Here is an 11,957-nt window from a genome sequence, read left to right as displayed (position 1 = left end):
TAAGTCAGACACGGCAGGGATTTACTTGTTACAGAATGGTTCATTCTTATCAACCAACCCTGGAGTTAGATGTGATTACTCTTTAAGCATGTTCTCCGAATGAAAAATCTCTCTCTCTCTCTTGCCCTTTTAACCTACACTATTCTCTCTCCTGCCCTTTCTCTCCAGAGGACTCTGGGTTCCTAAGCTCCTTGCTTAATGAATCCCAGAGTAGCAGAAAGAGAAAGGAGGCAGCAAGGGAACACCCTCCCCACCCTAGAGCCGGCCAGTTTAGGAAACAACAGGTCCCTCAAAGTCTGAGGCCTGATAACACATGCTACCCAACCCCTACTCCAGCCCTCAATCTTTCCTTTCGTTTCTCAGCCTGAGCTATACGCCTCTTTGACCTTGTGTCGAGATAAGTAATTTCCAGTATCAAAGGGTGATCAAGAGTGTGGGATATGCCCTGACAGATGTCCAGAACTTGAACCTGATATGATGTGTTGTTAGATTGCTTCAGAAACAGCTCTGGAACCTGTACAAAAGCCAGGTGCTGTTTGTCTTCCTGAATGCCCTTGTGGAACTATTACTGGCATATAACCGAGGTGGCGGGGAAAGGCAAAAGACAGTCAGCGGGGAGAAGACAAGAAGGGTCTCCCCTTGAGAGAAGTCACTGATTGCAACCTGCTGGGATGTGACCCTGAAAGGAGAAACTTAGCCTTTCTCTTTACCAGCTACCAGTTCTCTTTCTGCATGCTTCCCCCAACCTTTCTCCCCCAACGCCTGTGCCATCTTGTGTTTCTAAAGGCCATGGAGAGTCGCAATCAAAGACGTGAGCCCCTGGGCACAACTTTGAATTACTTGCCAGACATCCACTGGATGACATGAAGCAGCCACACTCTCTACAGTAATTCCTGCTCACAAGATTGCTCATTGACTGATAAATCTCGCAATGGAGAGAGAGATATTTGTTCAAAGAGTGTCTAAAAGAGACAGGCAAAGAATGTGCGTGATTTCAGATATTTGACTTCTTATGTTGATTTCAAATATTTGACTTCTTGTTTGCTTCTTAGAGGAGGGTTAGGCTTGGGGAGAGCCAAAAAGAGCTCATAGAGAGCTTCATGATGCTTGAATCCCCATACTTCCTGCTCAACCCAGTTCCATATTGCTCCAATGACGCCCAGCTGCAACCAATGAACATTCCAGCTCACTTTTTTCATCATTTCAAATTTCTGCCATAAGCCCTTAAGAGCAACAGGGGCGCACCAAATATGGGAAGGAGATTTTGCCCTGAACTTAGCGTGACCTTAAAAGCAGCCCTGCTCCACATGACCTCTGGTTTCTGCCCTGAAGAAGCGGGCTTTAACAGCCAGTTTTCCATGCATGGTCAAGCTCTGGATTTTCTTCTTTGCACACTTCCAACTCATCTCGCCATCTCATTTTCTTTTATCTAGTGCCCTTTTCCTCTGTTTTATCTCTTTTCTTCTTGTGGGGAAGGAGTATTTTGGGTTTCTAGAAGGGCTTGGCAGTTTGACGGAGCAATCAAGCCGTTCTTTCACTTTTCTTTGGGCTGTCTACCTGTCATTGTCTGTTTCTCTAATTGGATTTTAGAGCAGGTCAGGCAGTGGATAGGAGGAGAAGGGAGGTTAGGGCCAAGGCTATCCAGGAATGGACTCATTTGCAGGGCAGAAACTTGATAGGAGGCTGAATTGGACTGAAGAATATATAGCAGCTCTATCTAGAGGCCAACAGGTTATCAAGTTCCTCTAAGTCCAGAGCTCTGCTTCCATTTCCCTGCTTTATGCCAACAGTACACTCACACATGCTACGATCTGAGCAGTAAATCTTGGTGTTGTGGAATGCATGTGAATGATTTGCTTACTCAGTAGGCTTGCTGTCCTTAACATGATTACCACCGCCAATGCAGATGATGATTATTTCATACTGTTTCGACCTCTCTTGACAGACTGCGTAGTGCTGTTTTCTCAGAAAATCTCCATCTGGAGGATTAGGGTGGGAGGAAAGGCGAGGACAGGGGAGAATGGAGAACAGGAAGGAGGTGGATGACAGAGGCTCATTGCTAGTGTATACAGGTGGAGCAAATGTGAGGAGGCAGGAGAGATCTCAGTCCTGAGAAGGTATCCGGGAAGGTAATGCTGCCTGTACGTCATGTACATCATCATAAACACTTGGTTCATGGTTGGGCAGGGTTGTTGGCTGTGACAAGCCCCTTGGTACCATTTCCTGACTGGAGCAATGGGAGGTTCTGGAATATGCTGGATGCCCAGAGGAAGGGTACAAAAAGAGGGGGGAGGTGTGAAGCTAGGGGTAGCGTACGTGCCACACAGCTTGAGACTGGTGCTGGAGGTGGAGACAAAAGGAACAGGATGCTGAGCCCTGCAGGAATGCATACGCCCCGGCAGTATGCGCATAACACTCATCCCTCCCGCCCAAAACCACACTGGAAAAAGAGAGCGATAGGCTGAGAGAAAGAAAAAGATGGGACTCAGAGAGGGCAGGGTCAGTGAGGAACTGAATTAGGGTGAAAGAACTTGGTGCATCTCTCGTAAAGGAAATGATCTCTGTAGATAAAATTGTCGGGTAGAGCTGACTGTTGCATCACAGTTTCTGGTTATCACAAGAATCAGGGCTGATCAACATGCCACCAATGTGATTCACAGAACTCTGACGTGTGCACATGAAAACAAATTGTTTGTGCTCTGCAGGATGTACCTGATTAACATGAAGTGTGAAGTAAAAGGACACAGGAAAAAAAAACAAAAAAACAAACAAACAAACAAACAAACAAAAAAAAACATGATTACTGATACACTAAATACATACAAAATAAATAATTTGGGAATGCACATCTAGGTTCAAACTCTTTCCCCTACACATACAGACAGTCATATGTGTGGACACAGGTTTTCTTTTTAAGGGTTCAAGCACATTGTTAGATTGTAATTAGATTGTTAGTCATGTAATTGTTAGAATGGCCAAGGATCAGCAGTCTCCACATAAAACTGATCAGACAGACCAAACCATAAGTTGTAGAGACTTGAAACTTAGAGGGATGGTAATACTAACACCGTCTACAATGTCACCAAGGCTCACCCCAATCGGCCTGATGGGGGTGCTACAGTGGTCAAAAGTATGAAATCGCTCATAACTCCTAAAATGTTTGTCGCAGGCTCACGTGTCTTATGTCGTTGGAATCCTTGGAAATTGTCAGGTATTTTGCATTTTTTGAAAAACCTACTTTTGCAAACTATTCTTAGTTTTTTCGCCTGATCGGAACCAAACCATTAGAGGAACATTCTCTGGAGAGTGAATATCAATACTTATCAAAATAAAAAAGTTAAACTTTAGACTTTCCGTCACAAAGGGATGCCAAAACGTTTTGAAAAAGGCAGGGCCACCTTTACTAAAACAGCTATAACTTTTGAACAGAATAAGATATCTTCGCCAAACTCCCAACGCAAATATGTAAGACCTGAATCTGAGGTCATGTGAAAAAAGTTACTGAGCTTGGTCACATGGTGGCGCTATAAGAGGGAGAAAACATGGAAATGTCCATAACTACGTAACCGTTTGTCTAATCGACGTGTAAATTAGTATGGACACTATTTGTCAATAGTGCCACAAACATCTACAAGGACATTTGTGTATCTCAAAAAAACATGCCTGCCATAGGCTGATGAACTTTGAGCACCTATTAGACTCATGGCTATAAATCAGCCACTGGGGGCGATATCACATTTTCGAGGGCATAAACAATTGTATATTGCACATTTTTTCACACATATGCATGGTATTTATATAATATGATAGACCTCCTCATTCCGAACAACTACTGTGCTATCAATCAAACCGTTTGTTAAGCGATTGAGAAATTTAAAAAACCTACTTTTGCTAACTAATTATAGGTTTTTCGCTCAATCTGCAGTGCACTGCAGTGCAATTCTCTGGACTCTCTAGGTCAATAATTATCAAACAAAATGTTGAAATTTGCAAAAATGCTTTTTAAATCATTGATTTAGCTTGTTACAGGCTTGCTAAATACTGTGTAATGTCTTTTTTCATATGTGCTTAAATTGATTTAATGACTGTTTGCAGCTATATTTTAATTCTTTACTCTTGTACTCTTGAACTTACTCTTTTAAGTTTTCAAGTAATAGTAAACTCATCAAAACTATGTAGAAATTGCAACAAAAGTCAAAAATCAAAACTTTTTTTGTTTACTTTAGCCTTGATAACAGCTTTACACACTTACCAAGCAACTATATGAGAAAACCACCTGGGATGCTTTTTTGGAATTGTCTTGAAGGAGTTCCCTTGTATGCTGGACACATTTTGGCAGACTTTTCTTCACTACCCGTTCCAACTCATCCATTTGTAAAGAATTTTATACATAGGCAAAACGTACATTTGATTACAGAACTAATTTGAATCATTTAAACAAAAGCCTCCAGAGCAAATAGACATTTAAATGCTGTCAACTGTATTCAAACTTTTGACTGTATGTCCAGTTTGAACCAGATGTTCCACATTGTTGTCTCTTAAATGTACGTTCCTAACTAAAAGCTAGCGTTCAAAAGCCCAGCTGGATTCCAGGCCTGTGTTGTACAGAATGCATGCCGTCGTGTCAAGTGTCAGCCTGCCTGGGTGTTGCTTACAACTGTAACTTCCCCTAACCTGAGGGATCTCAATCCAGCGTCTAACATCTTCAAACATTCCTGAGTCTTAGTCACTGGTAACAGTTTTCATTGAAGGCACACAACACTTTATATAAACCCTTAAGCAAGAGGGAAATGCGTATGTGTAATTTGGTTAGGACCATAGCAGATTTTGTCACCATAGGAGAGTGTGTTTGGTAACATTTTGAAAAGTAGCATATGTCTAATCCAATCAAGCTTTGAACATGGAGGCCAAACCAAGCCCAGACACCCAAGGATAGCCTCCAAGTTGCAACCTCAAATACTATAATCATATTTTTAAAATATTGCTGAGGTTTTGCTCTCAGAGGAGTTAACTGAGAGATGTGGTTGATATAGAGAATTAAAAGAGAAAGAAAACATGCATTTGTGTCATTCGCCTCTGGCACGTGTGAGACGACACGTCTTCGTATCCGAGTGTTGGGGCATGACGGTGGGATCGGCAAGGAGGTAACAGGTGACAAAGAACAATCACTGGCTCCCTCCACTCAACTGATCCGACATCAGAGTGCTGCTCATTCCACTCGCACAGAACAAGCCCAGGCAGGTTGTCACGGCAACAGTGAGGGCACATAGTCTCACACTACCTGCGTCACCGGAATTCCATGTATGTGTGTGTGTGCGTGTGTATACGTGAGTATGCTTTTATATAAGAGAACTGAACAGTTCTTCATGTTGAATTAAAGCAGAAGAAGCCTCTCATGATCCGCCTCGGAGAGAAAAGGCTGAGAACTTAAAATTCCCCTCACATTCATGTCCCTATGCTGAGCTGCCATTTTACTGCCGTTGGCTGGAATCTCAAGCAGTGTTTCCAGCAGTGCTTTAATTACAGATACTGGGTTGTGTCTTAAACAATGGGTTTATTTCAGAACTGTGTGACACTGCCACTCTTTATTAAGTTTATAAAGTAAAACATATGAGTTGTGTACAAATATAAAAAATAATAAAAGGCAAATTTCTGATGTTCATATGGTTTAATATTTCCCATTCCCGCTTGGCTGATACAGTCAGATGATGTTGACCAGACATGATTTATTCAGTGTTTTATGTTCGCGTGAAGTGGAGGCTTTGGGCTCAAAACCAATTCCAAATTAGAAACTGGAGCTCAAATTCAACCATGCCCAACAACAACCTAATCATAATCAACAAAAACAACTTAACCACTTCATAGGTCACATGCAGTGTCACATGGAAGCTTGTTTTTCCCCCTCAAAGTAAAAAATAAAAAGGTAATGTGAGGTAAAGTAAGAAATAAATTCACAAGGCTTCCATAATACTGACTCGAATATGAGATTATGCACTGCAGTGGCGCTAAACCTTGATTAATGAAAAATCGCATGCAAAGAACCTTGTGAATTATTAATCTAAACAAATTAAGTTCGATGCCAACTCCTAAACGTTCACAAAGATAAACCTATTCCACAGAAACAGTCATTGAAGGTCACCCGTTGAACATGGTGTTCACAATTGTCCTGATACGATCAATCAGTTGTCTTTAATATTCAGGCGCAAACTGAAACCTGCCTTATCGTTATGCATCACACATTTATTTCACACTTACTTGGAAGATTCTAATCAAGCAGACACGCCGTACCACTTCCTTACTGTCAGCTTTAATCAATCCATTTAATTCCCCCCTTTCCCCCATTTAACTGCTTGATTAGATTCTTTCCAGAACAATCTTCCCCACCAGTCTCTCACAGAGCTTAATAGTAAACATCCACACAATAGCCATTCCAATGAAGGAGCTATTGTCGCTGAGAGTGTTTGCCTTCTCACAGAGGAATCTCTTTTTTCTTTCAGGGCTAGAAGACTGTTTTTCCCCTTTCCCGCCTACCTCAGGGGTGGTCTGGTGGAGATAACCCAACGGAGAGGTGCTGATACAGATCAGATTTGGGAGAACTGGCTGGAGAATGGCCCACTAAAACAGTCGCAGTTAAGGGAAAGAAAGATAGTGGCAGGTCTGCCTTGGAGTTCTTTGAAAAACCTGATGAATGCTTATGAATGGGAAAGGAGTGCAGGGTTATCTTGTACATTGATTATCTTCTGCAGCTGATTATGTAAAGAGATTACAGGTAATGGAATGATTAGAGTAATGACTGGACAGGGTTAATTATTGTTGGAGAGATTTTAGCTATAGCTAAACTCCTTTTTTTAGCAACCGGAAAATTAGCTATGACTGCTTTGATTGCATCAGACATAAAGTTGAAGTCAAAAGTTTACATACACCTTGCAGAGGGACCATACAAAATGCATGTTTTTTAAAAAAAAATTTATTTAGTACGGACCTGTAGTACAAGATATTTCATATAAAAGACATTTACATATAGTCCACAAGAGAGAAAAAAAAAAAAAAATAGCCCCATTCAAAAGTTTACATACACTTCATTCTTAATACTGTGTTGTTGCCTGAATTATCCACATCTGTGTTTTTTGTTTAGTGATAGTTGTTTCCTGAGTCCTGAACAGTTAAACTGCCTGCTATTCTTCAGAAAAATCCCTCAGGTCCCACAAATTCTTTGTTTTTTTTGTTTTTTAGCATTTTTTTGTGTATTTGAACCCATTCCACCAATGATTGTGTGATTTTGAGATCCATCTTTTAACACTGAGGACAACTGAGGGACTCAGTGAAAAAATATGTATGTAAACTTTTGATTTAACTGTATGAACAAGATGAACAAGAATACTTACAGGTGAAGGTGATACTCCAGGTAAGGCTAAAAGCAGCCTATCTATTAACTACAAACATCATAATCTTTTTAGGCAAGTATTAGATATGAATGTCATGTAGGCTAATAAAATATTTTTAATAGGACTGAATTTGCATTTAACATGATCATAATTTAATAAAAACATTGTAAGTTGTTAATTATAAGGTTTACATTTCCATGGTTATTCAAACAGCGAAGCTAGCGATAAACATTACTAACTTTGATCTAACGCAAGTTTAAGCGCTCTCAAAAATCACTGAAGCTGTCTAAACTGGAAAATTTATCTTTTACTTACATTGTAAGTACATCTGCGCTTTGTTGTTTATGATGAGAGAATACACGAGTGTCCGGAATTCAGTCAGGGAACGCGCGCACTCAACAAAACATTGAGTTTCTGCGATGACTCATCTGAACTCCTCTGATTGGCCATAACTTAACAAACTCGTGTGTGATTGGTTATAATGCGCAACATTGTAAAAACACCTTAAACGAAATACGGTGCAACATGAGCAGATCTTTATTGAATGCCACAGTCTACACTTTCCATTCATTTTCACTTTGTTAGCAACAGACGTAATAGAATTAATTTTAGTGTGCAGGGGCATTTTTGGTCAGTTTGGTGGCATTGGTGGCAATTTTTGTCACATGTTTCGACCTTACTGCTAACAAAATCTGGTGCCAAAAGTATACAACATGAAACAGTACATGTTATAGTGAGTTGTATAGCAAAAGGCAACCAATCATAAATTAAATTGTGCTTACTTTGGCTATTTAAACAGATTGTGTGCCTGTCACAGGCTGCATGCATTCATTCAACGTTACTCACTTCGTTAATATGCAAATTAGACTGTTGACCCAGGGTTTACAACTGTACAGTGAAATTTTGATAGCTTAATACCTAAAATATGAATGGTGTGAAACATCCTAGGCTTTAGAATAGTTCTGGGTTAACAATTTCAAGTGGAAATAGTCCATGTTGTCTGCTACATGTCATTTGAGATTGATGGTTATGGTGGGGTTAGATGATTTATGTGGTTAGATATACTGAGAAGAAAACATTTTGCTTAGATCTTTCCAAGCCTTATCTACTCCAGACACACTCTGTTGATGATTAACAATAAAATTTTAATCCATTCTTTGACATCATGCACTAAAGTTTATCTAAGGTTAACATGTTGAGTCCAGACATGTGCTGTAATCTTTTTTAATTACGCCACTCAGCATGAACTGCAGTTCTGATGTGCATATTGTCTGCGGCGTCAGTTATTGGTGACAGTAATGTGCTTGCAATTATGCATTGGTTCTTCCTTAATGTGTAAGGAAGATATATATACAGGAATAAATATTTTGCAATATTATTGCAATTTCTAATATTGGTTTCCTATTTTATTATACTTTAAAATCTAATTTATTTCTGTGATGAAGCGCTGAATTTTCATCAGCCATTACTCCATTTTTCAATGTCACATGATCCTTCAGAAATTATTCTAATATGCTGATTTTTTTTTCTCAGTATTCCTATATATATATATATAACTTACCCCTAACCCAACCCTAACCCTAAACCTACCCCTCACAGAAAACATGTTCGCATCGTTACACTTTCAGATAAACATCATTTACTATTTGTAATAATTTTTTAACATTAACAAAAATTTCAGGTTTTACTATCCTTGTGGGGACATTTGGTCCCCACAATGTAGCAAAAACAAGTACACACACACACACACACACACACACACACAGAGACAAAAACAAAATAATTATAATTATGATAATTACAAACAATGTGTATTCTTTAAATGAAATAATTAACCTAATGTAGCCCACATTTTACGCCAGTTGTTTCTTTGTGGTAAAAAACAGGCAGGATTTATGGCACTTGTGACGCAGTGGTTGAGGCCACGCCCCCTGTGCTTGATGCGTGACTGTGCTCAGTAAGTCACAGCGGTTATTTGAACTGATACGGCGGGGGATTGTCACGACATCCGCCGCTTAAATGTGTAACACAACGCGCTGCCGTGAGAGGAGCCGAGTCGCCTCTGCGTTTCTCATGCAAATCGATTCACAAGGGCTCTTTTAAATCTCCCTTCCTCCATCCTTAAACACACAGACACGCACGAGCTCAGCTGTCTCCTTCAAAAATGTACGTAAGCCTATTGGCTAATCTTAGCCAAAACGGTCTTTTTTTATCAAATTAAATAAATGTAAGATCATATTCCTGCCGCTTTTAATTTATTACGGACTACATCACGCTCACTCTTCAATTCTCTTTAATTGTGGGTGTATTTCCTGTAATAGGCTGCTTACATGAGGCTGCCCAGTCAACGTCAGGTGTCTTATACTTTATAGCACTCTCTCACGGAACTGGGACGATAAGTGAACAACAGTCACGCAACTTGCCGTGCACGGCCTGATATGGAAAGCGACATACTGGCCATCAGCTTTAATTGATTTGCGAAATTGGGTTAACACACGTTTGCGTGCAGACAGCACGAAAAGACCATTTGGTGTTTAAGTTCCCTGAGAAGCACAAATCCCCCAGGACTGAGTGCAAAGCAGAAAAGTTCTGTGTGGAAACAAAAAAACAACCCTTAGCAAGCCTATTTATTGCACAAACTAAAACATGTCCTACTAAATAACAGAATGAGTAAACAACATAAAATGTTATCTGACAAAATAATGCGCACAGAAATACAATTAGACACAATGTGGTAAAGTAATTATTCTTATTATTTTTGGTAATGTCAACACTTTATTTATTTATTGTTACAAAGACTATATATATATATATATATATATATAGTACTGCCAAATTGATTAATCATATCTAAAATAACAGTTTGTGTTTAAATAACATGTGTGTGTGTGCATGTATATATTTACATGTGGGCCTATATATATAAGATATAAATGTTCTATCATATAATTCTGAATACATAATATACATGTAAATATATAGACTAATTATACACAGCACACACTTTCATTCTAGAGAGACTAGAGAGAGAGAATAAGACAAGAATTGAAATGTTTATTAAATTACAAATTAAAAGAAAAAAGTAAACAACTAAAAACGCAGTGTAATTGTTAAGGGCATATCCAATATTTTCAGGCAATGGTCAGTCAGTTTATGTGCACAGGACTATTCCAATAACTGTGAAGCATTTTAAGCTGTCTTTCAGAATAAAGTATATGGAAAATATATATATATATAATATATATATATATATATAGTATAGTATAGTATATAATAGCACCACTGTTTACAGGAGCTGTGCTGTTAACAAACCAGCCTGTGTTGGTTAAATAATTTATCTATGATTCAAAAAACATATATGTCCCATATGTGTCTTTTTATATATCTGTGTGCAATTCTCTGTTATAATTATGTCACATAACATTTCATTATGTTGTTTACTCGCTCTGTTATATAGGGCATATTTTCCTTTGTGCAATAAGGCTTGCTTAGGTTTGTTATTTGTTTCCACATACAACTTACAGCCTTTACTGAAATACAACATCTTACAGATATTTAAAAATAGCATCCATAAAACCATAAACAGCCTGTAATGACAGGTTCAAATACAAATACAGTAGCCTAATACAACAGAAAAAAAGGCAGTCAAATAATAGGGATATCTCCAATACTTCTATGAACATAATTGTATTTTACATATTATTAAGAGGCAGTGCTTTTTTATGATTATTTTAGACTCCACCCATTTCTTCTGTACTCTCACGCACAGACCAAATTTACGCCACGGCACGCACAAGGGATCGCACGCACACTCTCTGTCATATCCTAACGCACGCAAACACACTCATTCAGTGACTTGTCCTTTCGGCAAGGTTCTATTTACATTACACACTTCCCCATACACATTGCGTGCCTGGATGAACTCTAAACGCAAGCTTCCCAGTCCCCCCAGGCACACTGCCATTAAACAGTGGTCGCTCTCTGTTGGATTAACACCAATCAGCCGCTTAATAAGCAATGTCCCTATACTATGTAATATCCTAAATATAATGTATTATTATTTATAACACTATTATTAAATTCTGAAAGAATAAAAATCCAAAGATACGCATTTTGAGCAGAATGAGCTCCAGAGTAAATCCTGACTGCCCGGACGTTGCGTGTCTTCCAGGGTTTAGCGTTGAGGGACACATAAGGACGGGGTTTCGAGGATTTTCTCTAAAAAAATCCCCTCAAAGCCCACTTGTTTTATTTTTATCACACACATTCTCGCTATTCAGCTGTAAATGCGGATCAGCCAACACGAAGACCCACAGAGCAGTCGAGCTCATCTGCATTTTACAAACACCACGCAACCTAGATTTCAGTAACCCATACCGTCATGGAAGCGAAACATGGGCACGACAATATCTTAGGAGGATACTTAAATAAATGGTGTTCTGTCAGTTTGTGGGCTGGGTAAATGAATCACGCTAATGCGCTCTGAGAATACTCACCCAGTTCAAAAACAGTTCAAAGAGCGTCCTATTCTTTACGCTGTTTGCGTAGAAACTTGCGTTGCCGTCATGGTGA

The sequence above is a fragment of the Labeo rohita genome, chromosome 18 (genome assembly GCF_022985175.1).
Source record: "Labeo rohita strain BAU-BD-2019 chromosome 18, IGBB_LRoh.1.0, whole genome shotgun sequence".
Taxonomy (NCBI): domain Eukaryota; kingdom Metazoa; phylum Chordata; class Actinopteri; order Cypriniformes; family Cyprinidae; genus Labeo; species Labeo rohita.
The sequence above is the reverse complement of the archived record's forward strand: the minus strand, read 5'-3'. Positions refer to the sequence as shown.